Consider the following 17,553-nt stretch of genomic DNA (forward strand, 5'->3'; position numbering starts at 1 on the left):
TCCTTTTGTAGAATCTGCATGTGTTTATTTGGAGTTCTTTGAGGCCTATGCTGGAAAAGGAAATATCTTCATATAAAAACTAGATGGAAGCATTCTCAGAAACTTCTTTGTGATGAGTTCATTCAACTCACAGAGTTGAACCTACCAATTGATAGAGAAGTTTGGAAACACTCTTTTTGTAGAATCTGCAAGTGGATATTTGGAGCCGTTTGAGGCCTAAGCTGGAAAAGGAAATATCTTCACATAAAAACTGAACAGAAGCATTCTCAGAAACTTCTTTGTGTTGAGTGCATTCAACTCACAGACTTGAACTTACCTATAGAAAGAGCAGTTCTGAAACACTCTTTTGGTAAAATCTGCAAGGGGTTATTTGGAGCACTTCGAGGCCTGTGCTGGGTTTTGGAATATCTTCACCTAAAAACTACAGAGAAGCATTCTCAGAAAGTTCTTCATGATGCATTCATTCAAATCACAGAGTTGAACCTTCCTTTTGATAGAACAGTTTTGAAACACTCTTTTTGTAGAATCTGCAAGAGGATATTTGGAGCGTTTTGAGGCCTATGCTGGAAAAGGAAATATCTTCACATAAAAACTAGACAGAAGCATTCTCAGAAACTTCTGTGTGATGAGTGCATTCAACTCACAGACTTGAACGTTCCTCTCGAAAGAGCAGTTTTGAAACACTCCTTTTGTAGAATCTGCAAGTGTTTATTTGGAGCGCTTTGAGGCCTATGTTGGAAAAGGAAATATCTTCACATAAAAACTAGACAGAAGCATTCTCAGAAACTTCTTTGTGATGAGTGCATTCTACTCACAGTGTTGAAGCTTGCTTTTGATAGAGCAGTTTTGAAACACTCTTTTTGTAGAATCTGCAAGTGGATATTTGGAGCGCTTTGAGGCCTATGCTGGAAAAGGAAATGTCTTCACATAAAAACTAGACAGAAGCATTCCAGAAAACTTCTGTATGATAAGTGCATTCAACTTACAGACTTGAACGTTCCTTTTGATAGAACTCTTTTGAAACACTCCTTTTGTAGAATTTGCAAGTGTTTATTTGGAGCGCTTTGAGGCCTAAGCTGGAAAAGGAAATATCTTCACCTAAGAACTAGACAGAAGCATTCTCAGAAACTTCTTTCTGATGAGTGCATTCAACACACAGACTTGAACCTTGCTTTTGAAAGAGCAGCTTTGAAACACACTTTTCGTAGAATCTGCAAGTGGATATTTGGAGCGCTTTGAGGCCTATGCTGAGAAATGAAATCCCTTCACCTAAAAACTAGACAGAAGCATTCTGAGAAACTTCTGTGTGATGAGTGCATTCAACTCACAGACTTGAACGGTCCCTTTGATAGAATAGTTTGGAAACACTCCTTTTGTAGAATCTGCATGTGTTTATTTGGAGTTCCTTGAGGCCTATGCTGGAAAAGGAAATATCTTCATATAAAAACTAGATGGAAGCATTCTCAGAAACTTCTTTGTGATGAGTTCATTCAACTCACAGAGTTGAACCTACCAATTGATAGAGAAGTTTGGAAACACTCTTTTTGTAGAATCTGCAAGTGGATATTTGGAGCCGTTTGAGGCCTATGCTGGAAAAGGAAATATCTTCACATAAAAACTGAACAGAAGCATTCTCAGAAACTTCTTTGTGTTGAGTGCATTCAACTCACAGACTTGAACTTACCTATAGAAAGAGCAGTTCTGAAACACTCTTTTGGTAAAATCTGCAAGGGGTTATTTGGAGCACTTCGAGGCCTGTGCTGGGTTTTGGAATATCTTCACCTAAAAACTACAGAGAAGCATTCTCAGAAAGTTCTTCATGATGCATTCATTCAACTCACAGAGTTGAACCTTCCTTTTGATAGAACAGTTTTGAAACACTCTTTTTGTAGAATCTGCAAGAGGATATTTGGAGCGTTTTGAGGCCTATGCTGGAAAAGGAAATATCTTCACATAAAAACTAGACAGAAGCATTCTCAGAAACTTCTGTGTGATGAGTGCATTCAACTCACAGACTTGAACGTTCCTCTCGAAAGAGCAGTTTTGAAACACTCCTTTTCTAGAATCTGCAAGTGTTTATTTGGAGCGCTTTGAGGCCTATGTTGGAAAAGGAAATATCTTCACATAAAAACTAGACAGAAGCATTCTCAGAAACTTCTTTGTGATGAGTGCATTCTACTCACAGTGTTGAAGCTTGCTTTTGATAGAGCAGTTTTGAAACACTCTTTTTGTAGAATCTGCAAGTGGATATTTGGAGCGCTTTGAGGCCTATGCTGGAAAAGGAAATGTCTTCACATAAAAACTAGACAGAAGCATTCCAGGAAACTTCTGTATGATAAGTGCATTCAACTCACAGACTTGAACGTTCCTTTTGATAGAACTCTTTTGAAACACTCCTTTTGTAGAATTTGCAAGTGTTTATTTGGAGCGCTTTGAGGCCTAAGCTGGAAAAGGAAATATCTTCACCTAAGAACTAGACAGAAGCATTCTCAGAAACTTCTTTCTGATGAGTGCATTCAACACACAGACTTGAACCTTGCTTTTGAAAGAGCAGCTTTGAAACACACTTTTCGTAGAATCTGCAAGTGGATATTTGGAGCGCTTTGAGGCCTATGCTGGGAAATGAAATCTCTTCACTTAAAACTAGACAGAAGCATTCTGAGAAACTTCTGTGTGATGAGTGCATTCAACTCACAGAGTTGAACCTACCAATTGATAGAGAAGTTTGGAAACACTCTTTTTGTAGAATCTGCAAGTGGATATTTGGAGCCGTTTGAGGCCTATGCTGGAAAAGGAAATATCTTCACATAAAAACTGAACAGAAGCATTCTCAGAAACTTCTTTGTGTTGAGTGCATTCAACTCACAGACTTGAACTTACCTATAGAAAGAGCAGTTCTGAAACACTCTTTTGGTAAAATCTGCAAGGGGTTATTTGGAGCACTTCGAGGCCTGTGCTGGGTTTTGGAATATCTTCACCTAAAAACTACAGAGAAGCATTCTCAGAAAGTTCTTCATGATGCATTCATTCAACTCACAGAGTTGAACCTTCCTTTTGATAGAACAGTTTTGAAACACTCTTTTTGTAGAATCTGCAAGAGGATATTTGGAGCGTTTTGAGGCCTATGCTGGAAAAGGAAATATCTTCACATAAAAACTAGACAGAAGCATTCTCAGAAACTTCTGTGTGATGAGTGCATTCAACTCACAGACTTGAACGTTCCTCTCGAAAGAGCAGTTTTGAAACACTCCTTTTGTAGAATCTGCAAGTGTTTATTTGGAGCGCTTTGAGGCCTATGTTGGAAAAGGAAATATCTTCACATAAAAACTAGACAGAAGCATTCTCAGAAACTTCTTTGTGATGAGTGCATTCTACTCACAGTGTTGAAGCTTGCTTTTGATAGAGCAGTTTTGAAACACTCTTTTTGTAGAATCTGCAAGTGGATATTTGGAGCGCTTTGAGGCCTATGCTGGAAAAGGAAATGTCTTCACATAAAAACTAGACAGAAGCATTCCAGAAAACTTCTGTATGATAAGTGCATTCAACTCACAGACTTGAACGTTCCTTTTGATAGAACTCTTTTGAAACACTCCTTTTGTAGAATTTGCAAGTGTTTATTTGGAGCGCTTTAAGGCCTAAGCTGGAAAAGGAAATATCTTCACATGAAAACTAGACAGAAACATTCTCAGAAACTCCTTTGTGATGAGTGCATTCTACTCACAGTGTTGAAGCTTGCTTTTGATAGAGCAGTTTTGAAACACTCTTTTTGTAGAATCTGCAAGTGGATATTTGGAGCGCTTTGAGGCCTATGCTGGAAAAGGAAATGTCTTCACATAAAAACTAGACAGAAACATTCCAGGAAACTTCTGTATGATAAGTGCATTCAACTCACAGACTTGAACGTTCCTTTTGATAGAACTCTTTTGAAACACTCCTTTTGTAGAATTTGCAAGTGTTTATTTGGAGCGCTTTGAGGCCTAAGCTGGAAAAGGAAATATCTTCACCTAAGAACTAGACAGAAGCATTCTCAGAAACTTCTTTCTGATGAGTGCATTCAACACACAGACTTGAACCTTGCTTTTGAAAGAGCAGCTTTGAAACACACTTTTCGTAGAATCTGCAAGTGGATATTTGGAGCGCTTTGAGGCCTATGCTGAGAAATGAAATCTCTTCACCTAAAAACTAGACAGAAGCATTCTGAGAAACTTCTGTGTGATGAGTGCATTCAACTCACAGACTTGAACGGTCCCTTTGATAGAATAGTTTGGAAACACTCCTTTTGTAGAATCTGCATGTGTTTATTTGGAGTTCCTTGAGGCCTATGCTGGAAAAGGAAATATCTTCATATAAAAACTAGATGGAAGCATTCTCAGAAACTTCTTTGTGATGAGTTCATTCAACTCACAGAGTTGAACCTACCAATTGATAGAGAAGTTTGGAAACACTCTTTTTGTAGAATCTGCAAGTGGATATTTGGAGCCGTTTGAGGCCTATGCTGGAAAAGGAAATATCTTCACATAAAAACTGAACAGAAGCATTCTCAGAAACTTCTTTGTGTTGAGTGCATTCAACTCACAGACTTGAACTTACCTATAGAAAGAGCAGTTCTGAAACACTCTTTTGGTAAAATCTGCAAGGGGTTATTTGGAGCACTTCGAGGCCTGTGCTGGGTTTTGGAATATCTTCACCTAAAAACTACAGAGAAGCATTCTCAGAAAGTTCTTCATGATGCATTCATTCAACTCACAGAGTTGAACCTTCCTTTTGATAGAACAGTTTTGAAACACTCTTTTTGTAGAATCTGCAAGAGGATATTTGGAGCGTTTTGAGGCCTATGCTGGAAAAGGAAATATCTTCACATAAAAACTAGACAGAAGCATTCTCAGAAACTTCTGTGTGATGAGTGTATTCAACTCACAGACTTGAACGTTCCTCTCGAAAGAGCAGTTTTGAAACACTCCTTTGTAGAATCTGCAAGTGTTTATTTGGAGCGCTTTGAGGCCTATGTTGGAAAAGGAAATATCTTCACATAAAAACTAGACAGAAGCATTCTCAGAAACTTCTTTGTGATGAGTGCATTCTACTCACAGTGTTGAAGCTTGCTTTTGATAGAGCAGTTTGGAAACACTCTTTTTGTAGAATCTGCAAGTGGATATTTGGAGCGCTTTGAGGCCTATGCTGGAAAAGGAAATGTCTTCACATAAAAACTAGACAGAAGCATTCCAGGAAACTTCTGTATGATAAGTGCATTCAACTCACAGACTTGAACGTTCCTTTTGATAGAACTCTTTTGAAACACTCCTTTTGTAGAATTTGCAAGTGTTTATTTGGAGCGCTTTGAGGCCTAAGATGGAAAAGGAAATATCTTCACCTAAGAACTAGACAGAAGCATTCTCAGAAACTTCTTTCTGATGAGTGCATTCAACACACAGACTTGAACCTTGCTTTTGAAAGAGCAGCTTTGAAACACACTTTTCGTAGAATCTGCAAGTGGATATTTGGAGCGCTTTGAGGCCTATGCTGAGAAATGAAATCTCTTCACCTAAAAACTAGACAGAAGCATTCTGAGAAACTTCTGTGTGATGAGTGCATTCAACTCACAGACTTGAACGGTCCCTTTGATAGAATAGTTTGGAAACACTCCTTTTGTAGAATCTGCATGTGTTTATTTGGAGTTCCTTGAGGCCTATGCTGGAAAAGGAAATATCTTCATATAAAAACTAGATGGAAGCATTCTCAGAAACTTCTTTGTGATGAGTTCATTCAACTCACAGAGTTGAACCTACCAATTGATAGAGAAGTTTGGAAACACTCTTTTTGTAGAATCTGCAAGTGGATATTTGGAGCCGTTTGAGGCCTATGCTGGAAAAGGAAATATCTTCACATAAAAACTGAACAGAAGCATTCTCAGAAACTTCTTTGTGTTGAGTGCATTCAACTCACAGACTTGAACTTACCTATAGAAAGAGCAGTTCTGAAACACTCTTTTGGTAAAATCTGCAAGGGGTTATTTGGAGCACTTCGAGGCCTGTGCTGGGTTTTGGAATATCTTCACCTAAAAACTACAGAGAAGCATTCTCAGAAAGTTCTTCATGATGCATTCATTCAACTCACAGAGTTGAACCTTCCTTTTGATAGAACAGTTTTGAAACACTCTTTTTGTAGAATCTGCAAGAGGATATTTGGAGCGTTTTGAGGCCTATGCTGGAAAAGGAAATATCTTCACATAAAAACTAGACAGAAGCATTCTCAGAAACTTCTGTGTGATGAGTGCATTCAACTCACAGACTTGAACGTTCCTCTCGAAAGAGCAGTTTTGAAACACTCCTTTTCTAGAATCTGCAAGTGTTTATTTGGAGCGCTTTGAGGCCTATGTTGGAAAAGGAAATATCTTCACATAAAAACTAGACAGAAGCATTCTCAGAAACTTCTTTGTGATGAGTGCATTCTACTCACAGTGTTGAAGCTTGCTTTTGATAGAGCAGTTTGGAAACACTCTTTTTGTAGAATCTGCAAGTGGATATTTGGAGCGCTTTGAGGCCTATGCTGGAAAAGGAAATGTCTTCACATAAAAACTAGACAGAAGCATTCCAGGAAACTTCTGTATGATAAGTGCATTCAACTCACAGACTTGAACGTTCCTTTTGATAGAACTCTTTTGAAACACTCCTTTTGTAGAATTTGCAAGTGTTTATTTGGAGCGCTTTGAGGCCTAAGCTGGAAAAGGAAATATCTTCACCTAAGAACTAGACAGAAGCATTCTCAGAAACTTCTTTCTGATGAGTGCATTCAACACACAGACTTGAACCTTGCTTTTGAAAGAGCAGCTTTGAAACACACTTTTCGTAGAATCTGCAAGTGGATATTTGGAGCGCTTTGAGGCCTATGCTGGGAAATGAAATCTCTTCACCTAAAACTAGACAGAAGCATTCTGAGAAACTTCTGTGTGATGAGTGCATTCAACTCACAGACTTAAACGGTCCCTTTGATAGAACAGTTTGGAAACACTCCTTTTGTAGAATCTGCATGTGTTTATTTGGAGTTCTTTGAGGCCTATGCTGGAAAAGGAAATATCTTCATATAAAAACTAGATGGAAGCATTCTCAGAAACTTCTTTGTGATGAGTTCATTCAACTCACAGAGTTGAACCTACCAATTGATAGAGAAGTTTGGAAACACTCTTTTTGTAGAATCTGCAAGTGGATATTTGGAGCCGTTTGAGGCCTAAGCTGGAAAAGGAAATATCTTCACATAAAAACTGAACAGAAGCATTCTCAGAAACTTCTTTGTGTTGAGTGCATTCAACTCACAGACTTGAACTTACCTATAGAAAGAGCAGTTCTGAAACACTCTTTTGGTAAAATCTGCAAGGGGTTATTTGGAGCACTTCGAGGCCTGTGCTGGGTTTTGGAATATCTTCACCTAAAAACTACAGAGAAGCATTCTCAGAAAGTTCTTCATGATGCATTCATTCAAATCACAGAGTTGAACCTTCCTTTTGATAGAACAGTTTTGAAACACTCTTTTTGTAGAATCTGCAAGAGGATATTTGGAGCGTTTTGAGGCCTATGCTGGAAAAGGAAATATCTTCACATAAAAACTAGACAGAAGCATTCTCAGAAACTTCTGTGTGATGAGTGCATTCAACTCACAGACTTGAACGTTCCTCTCGAAAGAGCAGTTTTGAAACACTCCTTTTGTAGAATCTGCAAGTGTTTATTTGGAGCGCTTTGAGGCCTATGTTGGAAAAGGAAATATCTTCACATAAAAACTAGACAGAAGCATTCTCAGAAACTTCTTTGTGATGAGTGCATTCTACTCACAGTGTTGAAGCTTGCTTTTGATAGAGCAGTTTTGAAACACTCTTTTTGTAGAATCTGCAAGTGGATATTTGGAGCGCTTTGAGGCCTATGCTGGAAAAGGAAATGTCTTCACATAAAAACTAGACAGAAGCATTCCAGAAAACTTCTGTATGATAAGTGCATTCAACTTACAGACTTGAACGTTCCTTTTGATAGAACTCTTTTGAAACACTCCTTTTGTAGAATTTGCAAGTGTTTATTTGGAGCGCTTTGAGGCCTAAGCTGGAAAAGGAAATATCTTCACCTAAGAACTAGACAGAAGCATTCTCAGAAACTTCTTTCTGATGAGTGCATTCAACACACAGACTTGAACCTTGCTTTTGAAAGAGCAGCTTTGAAACACACTTTTCGTAGAATCTGCAAGTGGATATTTGGAGCGCTTTGAGGCCTATGCTGAGAAATGAAATCCCTTCACCTGAAAACTAGACAGAAGCATTCTGAGAAACTTCTGTGTGATGAGTGCATTCAACTCACAGACTTGAACGGTCCCTTTGATAGAATAGTTTGGAAACACTCCTTTTGTAGAATCTGCATGTGTTTATTTGGAGTTCCTTGAGGCCTATGCTGGAAAAGGAAATATCTTCATATAAAAACTAGATGGAAGCATTCTCAGAAACTTCTTTGTGATGAGTTCATTCAACTCACAGAGTTGAACCTACCAATTGATAGAGAAGTTTGGAAACACTCTTTTTGTAGAATCTGCAAGTGGATATTTGGAGCCGTTTGAGGCCTATGCTGGAAAAGGAAATATCTTCACATAAAAACTGAACAGAAGCATTCTCAGAAACTTCTTTGTGTTGAGTGCATTCAACTCACAGACTTGAACTTACCTATAGAAAGAGCAGTTCTGAAACACTCTTTTGGTAAAATCTGCAAGGGGTTATTTGGAGCACTTCGAGGCCTGTGCTGGGTTTTGGAATATCTTCACCTAAAAACTACAGAGAAGCATTCTCAGAAAGTTCTTCATGATGCATTCATTCAACTCACAGAGTTGAACCTTCCTTTTGATAGAACAGTTTTGAAACACTCTTTTTGTAGAATCTGCAAGAGGATATTTGGAGCGTTTTGAGGCCTATGCTGGAAAAGGAAATATCTTCACATAAAAACTAGACAGAAGCATTCTCAGAAACTTCTGTGTGATGAGTGCATTCAACTCACAGACTTGAACGTTCCTCTCGAAAGAGCAGTTTTGAAACACTCCTTTTCTAGAATCTGCAAGTGTTTATTTGGAGCGCTTTGAGGCCTATGTTGGAAAAGGAAATATCTTCACATAAAAACTAGACAGAAGCATTCTCAGAAACTTCTTTGTGATGAGTGCATTCTACTCACAGTGTTGAAGCTTGCTTTTGATAGAGCAGTTTTGAAACACTCTTTTTGTAGAATCTGCAAGTGGATATTTGGAGCGCTTTGAGGCCTATGCTGGAAAAGGAAATGTCTTCACATAAAAACTAGACAGAAGCATTCCAGGAAACTTCTGTATGATAAGTGCATTCAACTCACAGACTTGAACGTTCCTTTTGATAGAACTCTTTTGAAACACTCCTTTTGTAGAATTTGCAAGTGTTTATTTGGAGCGCTTTGAGGCCTAAGCTGGAAAAGGAAATATCTTCACCTAAGAACTAGACAGAAGCATTCTCAGAAACTTCTTTCTGATGAGTGCATTCAACACACAGACTTGAACCTTGCTTTTGAAAGAGCAGCTTTGAAACACACTTTTCGTAGAATCTGCAAGTGGATATTTGGAGCGCTTTGAGGCCTATGCTGGGAAATGAAATCTCTTCACCTAAAACTAGACAGAAGCATTCTGAGAAACTTCTGTGTGATGAGTGCATTCAACTCACAGACTTAAACGTTCCCTTTGATAGAAGAGTTTGGAAACACTCCTTTTGTAGAATCTGCATGTGTTTATTTGGAGTTCTTTGAGGCCTATGCTGGAAAAGGAAATATCTTCATATAAAAACTAGATGGAAGCATTCTCAGAAACTTCTTTGTGATGAGTTCATTCAACTCACAGAGTTGAACCTACCAATTGATAGAGAAGTTTGGAAACACTCTTTTTGTAGAATCTGCAAGTGGATATTTGGAGCTGTTTGAGGCCTATGCTGGAAAAGGAAATATCTTCACATAAAAACTGAACAGAAGCATTCTCAGAAACTTCTTTGTGTTGAGTGCATTCAACTCACAGACTTGAACTTACCTATAGAAAGAGCAGTTCTGAAACACTCTTTTGGTAAAATCTGCAAGGGGTTATTTGGAGCACTTCGAGGCCTGTGCTGGGTTTTGGAATATCTTCACCTAAAAACTACAGAGAAGCATTCTCAGAAAGTTCTTCATGATGCATTCATTCAACTCACAGAGTTGAACCTTCCTTTTGATAGAACAGTTTTGAAACACTCTTTTTGTAGAATCTGCAAGAGGATATTTGGAGCGTTTTGAGGCCTATGCTGGAAAAGGAAATATCTTCACATAAAAACTAGACAGAAGCATTCTCAGAAACTTCTGTGTGATGAGTGCATTCAACTCACAGACTTGAACGTTCCTCTCGAAAGAGCAGTTTTGAAACACTCCTTTTGTAGAATCTGCAAGTGTTTATTTGGAGCGCTTTGAGGCCTATGTTGGAAAAGGAAATATCTTCACATAAAAACTAGACAGAAGCATTCTCAGAAACTTCTTTGTGATGAGTGCATTCTACTCACACTGTTGAAGCTTGCTTTTGATAGAGCAGTTTTGAAACACTCTTTTTGTAGAATCTGCAAGTGGATATTTGGAGCGCTTTGAGGCCTATGCTGGAAAAGGAAATGTCTTCACATAAAAACTAGACAGAAGCATTCCAGAAAACTTCTGTATGATAAGTGCATTCAACTCACAGACTTGAACGTTCCTTTTGATAGAACTCTTTTGAAACACTCCTTTTGTAGAATTTGCAAGTGTTTATTTGGAGCGCTTTGAGGCCTAAGCTGGAAAAGGAAATATCTTCACCTAAGAACTAGACAGAAGCATTCTCAGGAACTTCTTTCTGATGAGTGCATTCAACACACAGACTTGAACCTTGCTTTTGAAAGAGCAGCTTTGAAACACACTTTTCGTAGAATCTGCAAGTGGATATTTGGAGCGCTTTGAGGCCTATGCTGAGAAATGAAATCCCTTCACCTAAAAACTAGACAGAAGCATTCTGAGAAACTTCTGTGTGATGAGTGCATTCAACTCACAGACTTGAACGGTCCCTTTGATAGAATAGTTTGGAAACACTCCTTTTGTAGAATCTGCATGTGTTTATTTGGAGTTCCTTGAGGCCTATGCTGGAAAAGGAAATATCTTCATATAAAAACTAGATGGAAGCATTCTCAGAAACTTCTTTGTGATGAGTTCATTCAACTCACAGAGTTGAACCTACCAATTGATAGAGAAGTTTGGAAACACTCTTTTTGTAGAATCTGCAAGTGGATATTTGGAGCCGTTTGAGGCCTATGCTGGAAAAGGAAATATCTTCACATAAAAACTGAACAGAAGCATTCTCAGAAACTTCTTTGTGTTGAGTGCATTCAACTCACAGACTTGAACTTACCTATAGAAAGAGCAGTTCTGAAACACTCTTTTGGTAAAATCTGCAAGGGGTTATTTGGAGCACTTCGAGGCCTGTGCTGGGTTTTGGAATATCTTCACCTAAAAACTACAGAGAAGCATTCTCAGAAAGTTCTTCATGATGCATTCATTCAACTCACAGAGTTGAACCTTCCTTTTGATAGAACAGTTTTGAAACACTCTTTTTGTAGAATCTGCAAGAGGATATTTGGAGCGTTTTGAGGCCTATGCTGGAAAAGGAAATATCTTCACATAAAAACTAGACAGAAGCATTCTCAGAAACTTCTGTGTTATGAGTGCATTCAACTCACAGACTTGAACGTTCCTCTCGAAAGAGCAGTTTTGAAACACTCCTTTTCTAGAATCTGCAAGTGTTTATTTGGAGCGCTTTGAGGCCTATGTTGGAAAAGGAAATATCTTCACATAAAAACTAGACAGAAGCATTCTCAGAAACTTCTTTGTGATGAGTGCATTCTACTCACAGTGTTGAAGCTTGCTTTTGATAGAGCAGTTTTGAAACACTCTTTTTGTAGAATCTGCAAGTGGATATTTGGAGCGCTTTGAGGCCTATGCTGGAAAAGGAAATGTCTTCACATAAAAACTAGACAGAAGCATTCCAGGAAACTTCTGTATGATAAGTGCATTCAACTCACAGACTTGAACGTTCCTTTTGATAGAACTCTTTTGAAACACTCCTTTTGTAGAATTTGCAAGTGTTTATTTGGAGCGCTTTGAGGCCTAAGCTGGAAAAGGAAATATCTTCACCTAAGAACTAGACAGAAGCATTCTCAGAAACTTCTTTCTGATGAGTGCATTCAACACACAGACTTGAACCTTGCTTTTGAAAGAGCAGCTTTGAAACACACTTTTCGTAGAATCTGCAAGTGGATATTTGGAGCACTTTGAGGCCTATGCTGGGAAATGAAATCTCTTCACCTAAAACTAGACAGAAGCATTCTGAGAAACTTCTGTGTGATGAGTGCATTCAACTCACAGAGTTGAACCTACCAATTGATAGAGAAGTTTGGAAGCACTCTTTTTGTAGAATCTGCAAGTGGATATTTGGAGCCGTTTGAGGCCTATGCTGGAAAAGGAAATATCTTCACATAAAAACTGAACAGAAGCATTCTCAGAAACTTCTTTGTGTTGAGTGCATTCAACTCACAGACTTGAACTTACCTATAGAAAGAGCAGTTCTGAAACACTCTTTTGGTAAAATCTGCAAGGGGTTATTTGGAGCACTTCGAGGCCTGTGCTGGGTTTTGGAATATCTTCACCTAAAAACTACAGAGAAGCATTCTCAGAAAGTTCTTCATGATGCATTCATTCAACTCACAGAGTTGAACCTTCCTTTTGATAGAACAGTTTTGAAACACTCTTTTTGTAGAATCTGCAAGAGGATATTTGGAGCGTTTTGAGGCCTATGCTGGAAAAGGAAATATCTTCACATAAAAACTAGACAGAAGCATTCTCAGAAACTTCTGTGTGATGAGTGCATTCAACTCACAGACTTGAACGTTCCTCTCGAAAGAGCAGTTTTGAAACACTCCTTTTCTAGAATCTGCAAGTGTTTATTTGGAGCGCTTTGAGGCCTATGTTGGAAAAGGAAATATCTTCACATAAAAACTAGACAGAAGCATTCTCAGAAACTTCTTTGTGATGAGTGCATTCTACTCACAGTGTTGAAGCTTGCTTTTGATAGAGCAGTTTTGAAACACTCTTTTTGTAGAATCTGCAAGTGGATATTTGGAGCGCTTTGAGGCCTATGCTGGAAAAGGAAATGTCTTCACATAAAAACTAGACAGAAGCATTCCAGAAAACTTCTGTATGATAAGTGCATTCAACTCACAGACTTGAACGTTCCTTTTGATAGAACTCTTTTGAAACACTCCTTTTGTAGAATTTGCAAGTGTTTATTTGGAGCGCTTTAAGGCCTAAGCTGGAAAAGGAAATATCTTCACATGAAAACTAGACAGAAACATTCTCAGAAACTCCTTTGTGATGAGTGCATTCTACTCACAGTGTTGAAGCTTGCTTTTGATAGAGCAGTTTTGAAACACTCTTTTTGTAGAATCTGCAAGTGGATATTTGGAGCGCTTTGAGGCCTATGCTGGAAAAGGAAATGTCTTCACATAAAAACTAGACAGAAACATTCCAGGAAACTTCTGTATGATAAGTGCATTCAACTCACAGACTTGAACGTTCCTTTTGATAGAACTCTTTTGAAACACTCCTTTTGTAGAATTTGCAAGTGTTTATTTGGAGCGCTTTGAGGCCTAAGCTGGAAAAGGAAATATCTTCACCTAAGAACTAGACAGAAGCATTCTCAGAAACTTCTTTCTGATGAGTGCATTCAACACACAGACTTGAACCTTGCTTTTGAAAGAGCAGCTTTGAAACACACTTTTCGTAGAATCTGCAAGTGGATATTTGGAGCGCTTTGAGGCCTATGCTGAGAAATGAAATCTCTTCACCTAAAAACTAGACAGAAGCATTCTGAGAAACTTCTGTGTGATGAGTGCATTCAACTCACAGACTTGAACGGTCCCTTTGATAGAATAGTTTGGAAACACTCCTTTTGTAGAATCTGCATGTGTTTATTTGGAGTTCCTTGAGGCCTATGCTGGAAAAGGAAATATCTTCATATAAAAACTAGATGGAAGCATTCTCAGAAACTTCTTTGTGATGAGTTCATTCAACTCACAGAGTTGAACCTACCAATTGATAGAGAAGTTTGGAAACACTCTTTTTGTAGAATCTGCAAGTGGATATTTGGAGCCGTTTGAGGCCTATGCTGGAAAAGGAAATATCTTCACATAAAAACTGAACAGAAGCATTCTCAGAAACTTCTTTGTGTTGAGTGCATTCAACTCACAGACTTGAACTTACCTATAGAAAGAGCAGTTCTGAAACACTCTTTTGGTAAAATCTGCAAGGGGTTATTTGGAGCACTTCGAGGCCTGTGCTGGGTTTTGGAATATCTTCACCTAAAAACTACAGAGAAGCATTCTCAGAAAGTTCTTCATGATGCATTCATTCAACTCACAGAGTTGAACCTTCCTTTTGATAGAACAGTTTTGAAACACTCTTTTTGTAGAATCTGCAAGAGGATATTTGGAGCGTTTTGAGGCCTATGCTGGAAAAGGAAATATCTTCACATAAAAACTAGACAGAAGCATTCTCAGAAACTTCTGTGTGATGAGTGTATTCAACTCACAGACTTGAACGTTCCTCTCGAAAGAGCAGTTTTGAAACACTCCTTTTGTAGAATCTGCAAGTGTTTATTTGGAGCGCTTTGAGGCCTATGTTGGAAAAGGAAATATCTTCACATAAAAACTAGACAGAAGCATTCTCAGAAACTTCTTTGTGATGAGTGCATTCTACTCACAGTGTTGAAGCTTGCTTTTGATAGAGCAGTTTGGAAACACTCTTTTTGTAGAATCTGCAAGTGGATATTTGGAGCGCTTTGAGGCCTATGCTGGAAAAGGAAATGTCTTCACATAAAAACTAGACAGAAGCATTCCAGGAAACTTCTGTATGATAAGTGCATTCAACTCACAGACTTGAACGTTCCTTTTGATAGAACTCTTTTGAAACACTCCTTTTGTAGAATTTGCAAGTGTTTATTTGGAGCGCTTTGAGGCCTAAGATGGAAAAGGAAATATCTTCACCTAAGAACTAGACAGAAGCATTCTCAGAAACTTCTTTCTGATGAGTGCATTCAACACACAGACTTGAACCTTGCTTTTGAAAGAGCAGCTTTGAAACACACTTTTCGTAGAATCTGCAAGTGGATATTTGGAGCGCTTTGAGGCCTATGCTGAGAAATGAAATCTCTTCACCTAAAAACTAGACAGAAGCATTCTGAGAAACTTCTGTGTGATGAGTGCATTCAACTCACAGACTTGAACGGTCCCTTTGATAGAATAGTTTGGAAACACTCCTTTTGTAGAATCTGCATGTGTTTATTTGGAGTTCCTTGAGGCCTATGCTGGAAAAGGAAATATCTTCATATAAAAACTAGATGGAAGCATTCTCAGAAACTTCTTTGTGATGAGTTCATTCAACTCACAGAGTTGAACCTACCAATTGATAGAGAAGTTTGGAAACACTCTTTTTGTAGAATCTGCAAGTGGATATTTGGAGCCGTTTGAGGCCTATGCTGGAAAAGGAAATATCTTCACATAAAAACTGAACAGAAGCATTCTCAGAAACTTCTTTGTGTTGAGTGCATTCAACTCACAGACTTGAACTTACCTATAGAAAGAGCAGTTCTGAAACACTCTTTTGGTAAAATCTGCAAGGGGTTATTTGGAGCACTTCGAGGCCTGTGCTGGGTTTTGGAATATCTTCACCTAAAAACTACAGAGAAGCATTCTCAGAAAGTTCTTCATGATGCATTCATTCAACTCACAGAGTTGAACCTTCCTTTTGATAGAACAGTTTTGAAACACTCTTTTTGTAGAATCTGCAAGAGGATATTTGGAGCGTTTTGAGGCCTATGCTGGAAAAGGAAATATCTTCACATAAAAACTAGACAGAAGCATTCTCAGAAACTTCTGTGTGATGAGTGCATTCAACTCACAGACTTGAACGTTCCTCTCGAAAGAGCAGTTTTGAAACACTCCTTTTCTAGAATCTGCAAGTGTTTATTTGGAGCGCTTTGAGGCCTATGTTGGAAAAGGAAATATCTTCACATAAAAACTAGACAGAAGCATTCTCAGAAACTTCTTTGTGATGAGTGCATTCTACTCACAGTGTTGAAGCTTGCTTTTGATAGAGCAGTTTTGAAACACTCTTTTTGTAGAATCTGCAAGTGGATATTTGGAGCGCTTTGAGGCCTATGCTGGAAAAGGAAATGTCTTCACATAAAAACTAGACAGAAGCATTCCAGGAAACTTCTGTATGATAAGTGCATTCAACTCACAGACTTGAACGTTCCTTTTGATAGAACTCTTTTGAAACACTCCTTTTGTAGAATTTGCAAGTGTTTATTTGGAGCGCTTTGAGGCCTAAGCTGGAAAAGGAAATATCTTCACCTAAGAACTAGACAGAAGCATTCTCAGAAACTTCTTTCTGATGAGTGCATTCAACACACAGACTTGAACCTTGCTTTTGAAAGAGCAGCTTTGAAACACACTTTTCGTAGAATCTGCAAGTGGATATTTGGAGCGCTTTGAGGCCTATGCTGGGAAATGAAATCTCTTCACCTAAAACTAGACAGAAGCATTCTGAGAAACTTCTGTGTGATGAGTGCATTCAACTCACAGACTTAAACGGTCCCTTTGATAGAACAGTTTGGAAACACTCCTTTTGTAGAATCTGCATGTGTTTATTTGGAGTTCTTTGAGGCCTATGCTGGAAAAGGAAATATCTTCATATAAAAACTAGATGGAAGCATTCTCAGAAACTTCTTTGTGATGAGTTCATTCAACTCACAGAGTTGAACCTACCAATTGATAGAGAAGTTTGGAAACACTCTTTTTGTAGAATCTGCAAGTGGATATTTGGAGCCGTTTGAGGCCTAAGCTGGAAAAGGAAATATCTTCACATAAAAACTGAACAGAAGCATTCTCAGAAACTTCTTTGTGTTGAGTGCATTCAACTCACAGACTTGAACTTACCTATAGAAAGAGCAGTTCTGAAACACTCTTTTGGTAAAATCTGCAAGGGGTTATTTGGAGCACTTCGAGGCCTGTGCTGGGTTTTGGAATATCTTCACCTAAAAACTACAGAGAAGCATTCTCAGAAAGTTCTTCATGATGCATTCATTCAAATCACAGAGTTGAACCTTCCTTTTGATAGAACAGTTTTGAAACACTCTTTTTGTAGAATCTGCAAGAGGATATTTGGAGCGTTTTGAGGCCTATGCTGGAAAAGGAAATATCTTCACATAAAAACTAGACAGAAGCATTCTCAGAAACTTCTGTGTGATGAGTGCATTCAACTCACAGACTTGAACGTTCCTCTCGAAAGAGCAGTTTTGAAACACTCCTTTTGTAGAATCTGCAAGTGTTTATTTGGAGCGCTTTGAGGCCTATGTTGGAAAAGGAAATATCTTCACATAAAAACTAGACAGAAGCATTCTCAGAAACTTCTTTGTGATGAG

This window comes from Pongo abelii, chromosome 15 (genome assembly GCF_028885655.2).
Source record: "Pongo abelii isolate AG06213 chromosome 15, NHGRI_mPonAbe1-v2.0_pri, whole genome shotgun sequence".
Classification (NCBI taxonomy): domain Eukaryota; kingdom Metazoa; phylum Chordata; class Mammalia; order Primates; family Hominidae; genus Pongo; species Pongo abelii.